Source organism: Diabrotica virgifera, chromosome 4 (genome assembly GCF_917563875.1).
Source record: "Diabrotica virgifera virgifera chromosome 4, PGI_DIABVI_V3a".
In the NCBI taxonomy this organism is placed as follows: Eukaryota; Metazoa; Arthropoda; class Insecta; order Coleoptera; family Chrysomelidae; genus Diabrotica; species Diabrotica virgifera.
In genome coordinates, this window is record NC_065446.1 from 41,720,749 (window position 1) to 41,731,549 (window position 10,801).

General features: G+C 33.7%; 1 protein-coding gene across 1 annotated transcript in view; it reads right to left on the minus strand.

The window, feature by feature from the left end:
- The window catches only part of LOC114325498 (suppressor of lurcher protein 1), a 933,155-nt gene that overhangs the window by 227,399 nt on the left and 694,955 nt on the right, over window positions 1–10,801 (minus strand). The gene's annotated exons all lie outside the window — the stretch shown is intronic.

Here is a 10,801-nt window from a genome sequence, read left to right on the forward strand (position 1 = left end):
TGCCAAAAACTCCAGAAAACGAGTACCAAGTACTCCGTAGAGCACTTCCGATGTCATATTCGTCGTCAGCGACCCCAAAAACACTCGAGTAATTATTTTTGACTAATTTTTTAATCAATTTTTTGCCGAAAACTCCACAAGACGAGGTAAACAGTAGGTACCCTGTGCACCAGGTACTCCGGAAATTACTTTCAATGCCATATTCGTCGTTAGCGGCCTAAAAAACCCCCGAGCAATAGTTTTTGACTAATTTTTAATTAATTTGCCCAAAACTTTACAAGACGAGGTACACAGCAAGTACCCTGGGCACCAGGTACTCCGGAAATCACTTTTGACATCATATTCATTTTCAGCGACCCCAAAAACCCCCCGGGTAACAAAATTGAACTCATTTCCGCCGATAATTGACGAGTTCTGAATTTTTTTTATTGTCTGTTTGAGATGCACTTTAAATCTGGCAGTACTGGCTTTATATCAAGCCAGTACAATTATTGGTGCTTGCTGAGAATACGCTTGTCAACTTTTGGAATCTCACAATCAATAGGATTAAAATCAATAAGTGGTAGTCTTAGTAAGTGTTGGAAAAGGTGGCGGAATGGCAGTTCGTTGTAATGGAGAAGACAAATACTCCATTGTAGAGGTCTTCCCACATGTCTCTATTTGTGGCTGCGCGAGCTTCGCTGGCATTCCTTACTTTCGCCTCGCCTCTCGGTAGTCTGCTGTTTTTGACGAAGCTGCGCGACCTAATTCCACTTGAATATCAAAATGTATCTTAGATGTTTGGATTTTAAATATACTATTGTAATTGAATTAAACTATAGCATCTCTAAAAGTCGTATGATTAAATTGTACTAAACAGTCAAACTTTGAAATTTTGCAAAAATTACTAATTTTACTCATTTTTTATTACGTTGCGCGACCGGAAGATATGAAACAAATGTATAATAAGTGCATGTATATTGTTTTTACATACTTTTAGTAGTTAATTCATGGTATAGGAACGCAATTAAAACCATCTGGCCTGTTCAAAATAATTTTTGAAAAATTGAGGATTTTCACAATTTTTGCTAATTTCGATGGCATTGCGCGACCGGAAGACAAATTAATAAAAAAATAATAATTAGTTCTTTTTTCAAGTCTATACAAATGGCAACTTTTGCGCACTATAGCGATCTGAAATAAGAAAAACAGTTTTTTTCGAACCACCCTAATATACATATAGAAAATAATGATTATAGATAAAATTGTCTAGTTGAATATTTTTTGCTAGCAGTAATAAAATAATTTTGCATTAAGTATTTGATTTTATCTGTTTTACACTAGATATTAACATATATGAGGACAACCACTCTACCGACAATTTATGCAAATAAATTAGGCAAGATAACGCAAAGTAAACAGATACATATTAAAATATATTTTTCTGTGTCAATAGATTAAATGATCCAATGATTAAATTTGCAATATTTTCTAAGTACTTCATAATTAAGGTTAAATAACCGATTCTTCTTCTCTCTATAGGAGGTTGGCTATCATCACAGCTATCCGTACCTGATTGGCGGCTGCTCTGAAAAGATCTACGGAGTTGCAGCTATACCACTCTCTTAAGGTTTCTCAGCACGGAAATTCTTCGTCTTCCTAGGGATCTCTTACCCTTAATTTTATCTTGCATTATGAACCTTAATATTTCATATTTCGTACCTCTGGTAATGTGGCCTAACTATTTCAACTTTCTTGTGTTTATGTTTTTTTATGACCTCGCAATGCTTTTGTAGCCTTCTTAACTATTTGGATCCATGGTATTGTCAAAATCCTTCTACAGCACAACTTCTCAAATGCTTCCAACTTCTTTAGGATCACTTTCCTTGTCCAGCTTTCCATTTCATACAACAAAGTGAGAACACGTAGCATTTACAGGCTCTTATCCTCAGCTCTAGAGGAAGATCTCGATTAACAAACATTTTTTTTTTCATTTTTATAAACGCTTGTCTTGCAATATCAATGCGTGTCCTGATTTTTCTACCTTGGTCATGGTTTTCATTTACCAAGTTCCTAGATACATAGGCGCCCATACACACGGGCAGGGGGGGTCGTGCCGCCCCCCTAGCTTTTCGGGAAAGAACAAAAATTAAATTTATATTACATAAACGTATTTTTGTCAAAAAATTGTTGGATAATTTTAAGAGAAAAATTGGAAACAACATATTTAATAAAAAAATTCACATATTGGGTAATTAATAGTTTAACAGAAAATCTGTGTGTCTGTGTGTCTGCGACAGCGGTCTATATGGAATGTGCATAATACACATTTCGCACAGTCACGGTGTGCTATTAACGAAAACATTGAAAGAGATTAGAAACGTGGGAAGTGGGAACATAATATATACTATAATAGACACCCAAAATTACAAATTAAATGAATCATTTATAATACTGCAAAGAAATTGATATCAGCAAGAAATCCGATCTCTGACCGATAATCACTAATCAGCCATTTGTCTTTGAGAACTGGCACTATAAAGATAAAGTGTAAAATCTGTGAAGTGATTATATTTGTTTTCTATATTAAGTTTTGTGTACACCGAATAGAACCATCTTCCTAAGCAGAAATAAATTCATATTGAAAAATAATTTTTAAAATTTATTGAACATAGTCAAATTTTAGTTTGCAAAAGTATTTTTTTAGTAAGTAGATTATTTTTAAAGTGTACATTATGATGAACAGAACAATTTTATTTAAATGAAAAACAGGTGATCTTTCATGACGAATGAGTGTTATATACAGGGTGCCCCAAAAGTAGCGGAAAGGTCGAATAATTCGCGAAATGAACATCGGATCGAGAAACTGAAAAATATGTGTTAAATATTTCTCAGAAATCTATGCGATGACACTAAACAAGTCCACCACTTCAACCCCTGTGTTTGGAGCGGGGAGTAAATTTAAAATCTTAAATGGAATCCCTAATTTTTGTTGCAGATTTGGATTTTCCTTGTAAAAATAAACAAATTTTATTCGAGCCATTTTGCGAATTGTGGATAGATAGCGCTATAATCGGAAAAGACGATATATCGTGATACCATAGCAAAATTATAGAAACGGTCTAATATCTCGAGAAATATACTTCCAAATGAAAAACTAAAAAACACGTGTTTAATATTTTTCAAAAATCTATAGAATGACACCAAACAGGATTTTTCATTCCACACTCTGGTGGTGGGGTGAGAGTTAACTTTAAAATCTTAAATAGGAACCCCCATTTTTATTGCAGATTGAGTTTTCTCCTCAAAAAATAAGTAACATTTATTCGAAACTTTTTTTAGAATTGTTGAAGGATGGCGCTATAATCGGAAAATGCGATTTATTTGCGCCATCTATCAACGATTCTAAAAATGTTTGGAATATATGTGACTTATTTTTTATAAGGATTCTAAATCTGCAAAAATAAAGGGGGCGGGCTCCTTTTTAAGATTTTAAAGTAAAAACTTGGTTCGACACATACTCATGGTTAGTCTACTCGCCAAAGTTGAAGGCAGGGCTTTGCAAGCATTGTATTCTTTTCAAACGGGTTATAAAGAGAGGCGCAACTTTTGTGGTACCCATGACATTTCCATTTAAAAACTTGGTCTAGTATTTAAATGTATGAATAATTTCTCACAACAGGGTTCAAACTAGGTTTTTTAGGTGGTTTAAACTACAGTAGACTCCCTCTATAATGAGAACTGAAATGGTGGACTAATTATCTCGTTATAAGCGGATCTCGTTATATCAAACAACAATTATATTGAAATGTTTTGATGCCTCTTACGTAGTTTATTAGGTGTCGATGGTCAACCTGAACAGTGAACAATGAGACTTCGCCGTCATAAATTGTAAATTTCCTATAATATTCAATATCGGTCGATAAACAGGCAGAAGTTTATTACAGGTGGCCGAGTTTATTACAGCACTGGCCTCGATAATAAGACAGATGTTGGGCATTTCTATGTACAGACAGTTGTGGCATTTATTTATTTATGACCATTACAACGCTAAAAACAGGTAAAGACACGTATTCTTCGATTTCAGTTTTCCTCGTTGTAACCAAATATGCCTCGTTATAGAGCGTTATAGTTCAATAGGAATTTCATGGGACACCTAATGTACCTCATTATAAGCGAAACCTCGTTATATCCGTGTTCGTTATAGAGAGAGTCTACTGTATATATTGTCATCCGAAATATACAAAATGTAATATGTAACATCTTCACACGTTTGCCCCCCCCTAAAAATTTTTATATGGGCGCCCTTGCCTAGATATTTGTAATTATTCACTCTTTCTACTTATTTTCTTCGATATTTAGCCTTAGTACTGCACGTTGCTCAGAAAAAATCATGAACTTAGTTTCCTTAACGTTCATTTTTATTCCATATTTTATACTGACGTAATGTAATCTACAGTCGGAAAAATAAAAGAATACCCATGAATGAACATATTATAAAACACGCTGTATTTTTCTGTCACCGTGTCACACAAAAAATTGGCCAGCGAAAGTACATGTAATAATTATTGTTACATGTACTTGCACTGGATAATTTTCTTTGTGACACGGTGACAGGAAAATACAGCGTGTTTTATATGTTCGTTCATGGGTATTCTTTCATTTTTCCGACTGTATTTGATAATAATCGTTGCAGAGCTTCTAGACTGTCTGCAAAAATAGCGGTGTCTTCTGCGAATCTTATGTTATTCAAGATTTTTCGGTTTAATAATAAGGTACCCTATCCTTTTGATATTGCTTCCATAAAAACAACATATGTGGATCATATAGAACAATTTGGTGTTTAAGGATAACTTTTGCTTTGGATGTTAGTGTTTGAGGCTAACTATACCATACTATTAGTTGCATGTGCTTTCTTTATCTACCATAATTGTAGAAATTCATTAAATATTATGCAGTTTAAATTTATCGCTGCTATTTTGCTTTAATACTAAATATCCTTCACATATTTTGAAATGTACTTATTTTTCTTTCATTTAAGTGGGCTATATACAACAAAACATGTTTATTTCTCATATTTTGCATAATATGTTAAATGGATAAGTCACAATTGATAAACAAAAATAATGTTGAATACAGGGTGAGTCATGAGGAACTGTACATACTCCTACCTCGTATAGAGGCTCCTATGGGGAATAACAAATGGCCATTAAAAAGTGTCTGCTCCCATTGTTTAATAATATACAAGGTGAATTTCGCATTTTGACAGAAATTTTTATTCGTCATAATTTTTAAACGGTCAGATCGATGTATCTCTTATTTTGGTCAATCGTTACAATATTACCACCTAATCAACTGATTTATTCAAACTAGAAAAAAATTAGGTCCGGCTTTAAAAAATTAGTTCGTTTGGGTCTTACAGAAAATTTCACCCTGTATACGCTTTTTGAAAACTCTAATATGAATTATACAAAGTAGACAAATAGGCAAATAAAATGGCATATTTGTTTTTCCCCACACGATTACTTAATTTTTTATAAAAAAATCAAATTTGACTATGAATAATTAAAAATTTGGTAAAGTGAACCATAGATTTAAAAAAATTAACTTTTATTACAAGGATTAATTTTTTTGAACAAATATTTAATTTATGTTACCACCCAATCAACGGATTTATTTAAACTAGCAAAAAATCAGGTCCGGATTTAAAAAAATTAGTTCGTTTTGATCTTAGAAAAAATTTCACCCTGTATACGCTTTTTGAAAACTCTAATATGAATTTTACAAATTAGACAGATAGGCAATTTAAAAGGAATATTTATTTTCTTCCCCACAGGATTACTTAATTTTTGATTAAAAAATCAAATTTGTCAAAATCGGAATTCCTAAAAATGAAAAAAAAAAAAAAAATGAAATCACGGTTTAACTCGCTACAACTCTGTTCCATTTTAATATTTTTTTTTTCTGAAATTTTTAAAGCACATATCTCTTACCATTGTGAAGACTATGAAAATTGTTGTAGACTTTCAGTCTTCTTCTCGTAAAAGTTATGAATTTTTAAAAATAAAAGGTGCAGATTCGTGAATTGCAAAGTTAAATCGCAAAAATTAAGTGAAAAAATTTAAAATTTATCTATTTGATCACGTCTATGTTAAACTATAGAGTCCAAAGAGAAGTGTTATGGGGAGTTTTAGATCTAGACGTATTATAGAAGAAAAAAAATGGTTCAACTTAATTTTAAGAAAAACGTTGTTTATTTTTTTTATTTTTATGGTAAAATTGCGATTTTGACAAATTTGATTTTTTAATAAAAAATTAAGTAATCGTGTGGGGAAAAATAAATATGCCATTTTAATTTCCTATTTGTCTAATTTGTAAAATTCATATCAGAGTTTTCAAGAAGCGTATACAGGGTGAAATTTTTTCTAAGACCCAAACGAACTAATTTTTTAAAACCGGACCTGATTTTTTTCTAGTTTGAATAAATCAGTTGATTAGGTGGTAATGGTGTAATGATTGACCAAAATAAGAGATACATCAATCTGACCGTTCAAAAATTATGACGAATACAAATTTCTGTCAAAATGCGAAAATCGCCCTGTATATTATTAAAAAGTGGGAGCAGACACTTTTTAATGGTAATTTGTTATTCCCCATAGGGGCATCTATACGAGGTAGGAATATGTACAGTTCCTCATGACTCACCCTACATGACTATGTATTATTTACAAAACCTAAACAATTAACCATGTCTTGCATCACTGTGACGTATTAGATCTTCTTCTTAATGTGCCTTGTCAATTCTTTCTGACGTTGGCGGTTAACATGACAACTCTCTATCATCATCATGATCTTGGTGCTACAGCCCTTAGAGGGCCTCGACCTTCTCAAGCTTTCTACGCCATTCTATTATGTCCCTTGCTTGCATTTTCCAGTTGCCGACTCCGATCTTCTCGGCATCTTGTGTTACCCCGTCCATCCACCTCAGCTTTGGTCTACCCCGTCTTCTTATTCCCACGGGTTGCGCTGTTAGAATCTTTTTCATCATGTTCGATTCAGGGGCCCGGGCTATATGTATTGCCCACTGTAGACGGTTTCGCTTAATTATAGTGGTAATATCTTTTCCACCAAACGTATGCTCGTAGATATTCTGCAGTTCACAGGTATATCTACGCCTCCATATTCCGTTCTCACAGCGACCGCTCCGAATATTTTGCGTAGCACCTTTCTTTCAAACATCGATAGAGCGGATTCATCTGTTTTAGTTAGCGTCCCTGCCTCTGATCCATATGTGAGAACGGGAACTATCAATGTTCCATACAGCCTTAAACGAGTTTTTTGAGACAGACGTTTGTTAGCTAAGTACTTTGATAGACTATGATAACACCTGTTTGCAATTATTTTTCATCTTTTTATTTCCCCTGATGTGTTATTATTGGGGTTAACCGATGTCCCTAGATATATGAACTCTTTGACCGCTTCAAAGTTTTGGTCATTGATGATTAGAATTGTGTCAACATTTCCAGCTCTTGTGTTTGTGTTAGTCGCATAACATAGGGCAGCAGCTATGATTACTGGTTCTAGGCTGTAAAGAATAATCTCTTTAATAGGCTTGTTACCAGAAACTGACAGACGCTAGTCACATAATGGTAGGGGAGCAAAGTATGCTAAATTTTCAGTCACTCGAGCGTTATGGGGACCTATTGGGTTGTGATTATTAGGTCCTAATACCAAAAAAAGTTAAGTAAAATTTTCAATTTTAGTGGGGACTTTCCATTTTTTAATTTAATTTTCCATTTCCAACAATCGTTGTTTTTTATAGCGCCATTTATTCATAATTCGAAAAATGTCTCGAATAAAAGTTGCTTATTTTTACGTAAAGTATCCAAATCTGCAATAAAAATTTGGGGGTCCCATTTAAGATTTTAAAGTAACCCCCAACCCAACTGCGTGGGGGGTCGTGTTAAGATTTTTCAAAAAAATTTTGAAGGTGTATTTTGTAATTTTTCGATCTGATGTTCATTTTGCGAAATATCGCGGGTTTTGTATTTCAAATTTTAAATTTACCCCCACCCCTCTCCGTGGGGTCATGTTTGGTACCATTCGATAGATTTTTGAAAAATATTGAAGACGTATTTTTTAGCTTTTCGATCTGACGTTGATTTCGCGAAATATTCGCTTTTTTTCGTGACACTTTTTGACTCATCCATTTCCTTACGCCCTGCTTAAATCGTCAGATTTTTTAAATATACACTCTGTTGCATGTACATACTTACCTTATCTTAATCTGACAATTTCAAGTATTTTTAAGGATAGATTTTTTTTCTGACCTCCTTAACGAACTTCTTTGTGTTAAGATTCAATATATAGTAGAGGTACATCTGCAGGGTACTTACCATATGATAATCTGACGCACCCGAGTAACTGCAAAAATCCCCGCTTGGGCTCTCCTACAATAATGATTTAATTAGCTGTGATACTACGATGCAGAGAGCAGTGGCAACTTAGTGCACTTTGAAGTTCACTCTTAATAAATGTAGCCAATCGGTCTTCCTTTTCTTCTTCTTGATTGACTTTACACAACTCGATGTAAGTCTTCGTCGCATCCACTATAGCCCTCCATCTATACCATCCACTATAGCCCTCCATACGATCTTGCGCCTCTATTTCGCATCGTTGTACTCCAATCCTAGAAAAACTGGTTTCAACATCATCCTTCCATCTTTTTCTAGGACGGTGTACTGATTTTCTACCGTTTGATCTCTCAAAAATACTATCTTTAACATCCTGTCTTCCTCTGATCTTATCTCACATGTCCTGCTTATCTTATCCGGTTAGCTTTTTATGTCTGACGATGTTTTTAGCACCATATACTCAATACACTAATACACAGTCACCAATTCGGCATTGCGGCGCCTTCTCCACTCTTCTGTCAATTCATCTCTTTAAGGGCTAAATAAGGTTATGGGAACCTTCGTTTCAAATACCAGCAGCTTATTTATTTCCCGCTGATGTAGAGTCTATGTTTTATTTCTATATGAAACAAGTGGTAGAATAATTGACAGAGTAACAAATCAGGCGGTAATACAGCGACTAAATAAAGAAAGAGAAGTACTGAATATCATAAAATGAAAAAAAAGTAGAATAATTTGCCCACGGGATGAGAAAATTGAAATATAAAATGCTACATGAGGACGTTTAGGTGGGAATGAATTCATTTTCTAAAGGATGGGTGGTTTTGGAGAGAAATCCCGAAACAGGTCGGTTTTTCTTTTTAAATTATTATTTTTTGGAATATATATCATAATAGTGATGTCATCAATTTGGACGTGATGACGTAATCGATGATTTTTTAAAATGATAATAGGAGTGGTGTGCGTCTCATTTGAAAGGGTATTCAATTCTCTATTCAGTAGAAGATCATGTGACTGATCGCCAATATTCTGGGAGGACAGGCACTTAAAGAAGAAGAAGAATAATTGACATGTACAGCCTTAATTTAGATTTTTTTTAGCAGCGTAGGTAATTAGTAGTGTTGCCCAAAATCGGTCTTGGTCTTGCAGTCTTGGTCTTGTTCTTGCGTTTTCGCAAGACCAAGACCGCCTAATTTTAGCAAGACAGACCAAGACTTACCGTGCAAGACTTGACAAGAACAAGACTAAGCCTGCGAGACTCTTGCGTCTTGCAGTTAGAACTGAAGGTCGTTTTAGGGAGTATATTAGTTCGACTATATTCTTAGATACTCTATGAGAAACAAAAAAATTTGTAACAAACATTTTGAAAATTGGACGTAGCCAATCAAAATATTCATTTAAAGAACACTTCACACATTTGACACGTAATCAGAGGTCATTATTACAATGTAAAAATAAAATATTTTGTAAAAATAAAATATTTTGTTTTTTCCTTTCCCAGCAGACGACTTCTCTGAAATCAATTGTACGGGTTATGAGAATAGTCGCCTTCTAATCATAACATAACATTCTTGCTTTGCGACGCCGATAGTAATATCGAATCTCGTATCCAAACTTTTTAAAAGTAGGTGATAAAAAATATACCTAATTTTTCATTATTAGTTTTCTAGGAATTTAAACACGCAAATCTTATCGGTATAAAGAATAGTAAGACTATTATATTATTGTTTTTGCTGATTGTGCTATGAGGTAACTCGGTTAAACAAAATTTGCCGAAACAGCGCGTATATTATTTAAGTACCACCTTATAAACGGGTCATTGTTAATGTTTCAAATTTCCTAAAGCTGTTTTCCGATTTAAGTGATTTTTTTAATATGTTGTCTTATTTTTATAAATATCGCTGCAATACTATTGTTGTAGACAAATCAAATTATTGGCGTTGTACACCGGGTGTAGGTACCAATTAAACTGTGTATGCATCACTGTGGAATATTCTAGCATTTATAAAATACTGAAATTAAAACGATAGCCTCATATTTTCTTAACGTTATGTTTTTTATTCATTAGTTTATATTGAATAATAAAATACATAAGTTTCTAATAAAATTTAGTTAGTTAAAACATAGGCACCGATCACTTAGATCATCGGTTCAAACCCCACCTAGTGTCAATTGTCTAGATCAGTAATTCTCAATCTTTTTGAGTCATGTACCACAAAATAATTTTTATTATTTTTGTTACCACCTAACTGAAATATCTAGGTAATCTAATTAACTATAATAATTGTGGCTGATTTTGGCTGTTGTTGCGTTTTGTGTACCACCGCAAATAATGATATGTACCACCAGTGGTACATGCACCACAGATTGAGAACCGCTGGTGTAGATATTTATTAATTTGGCTGGTC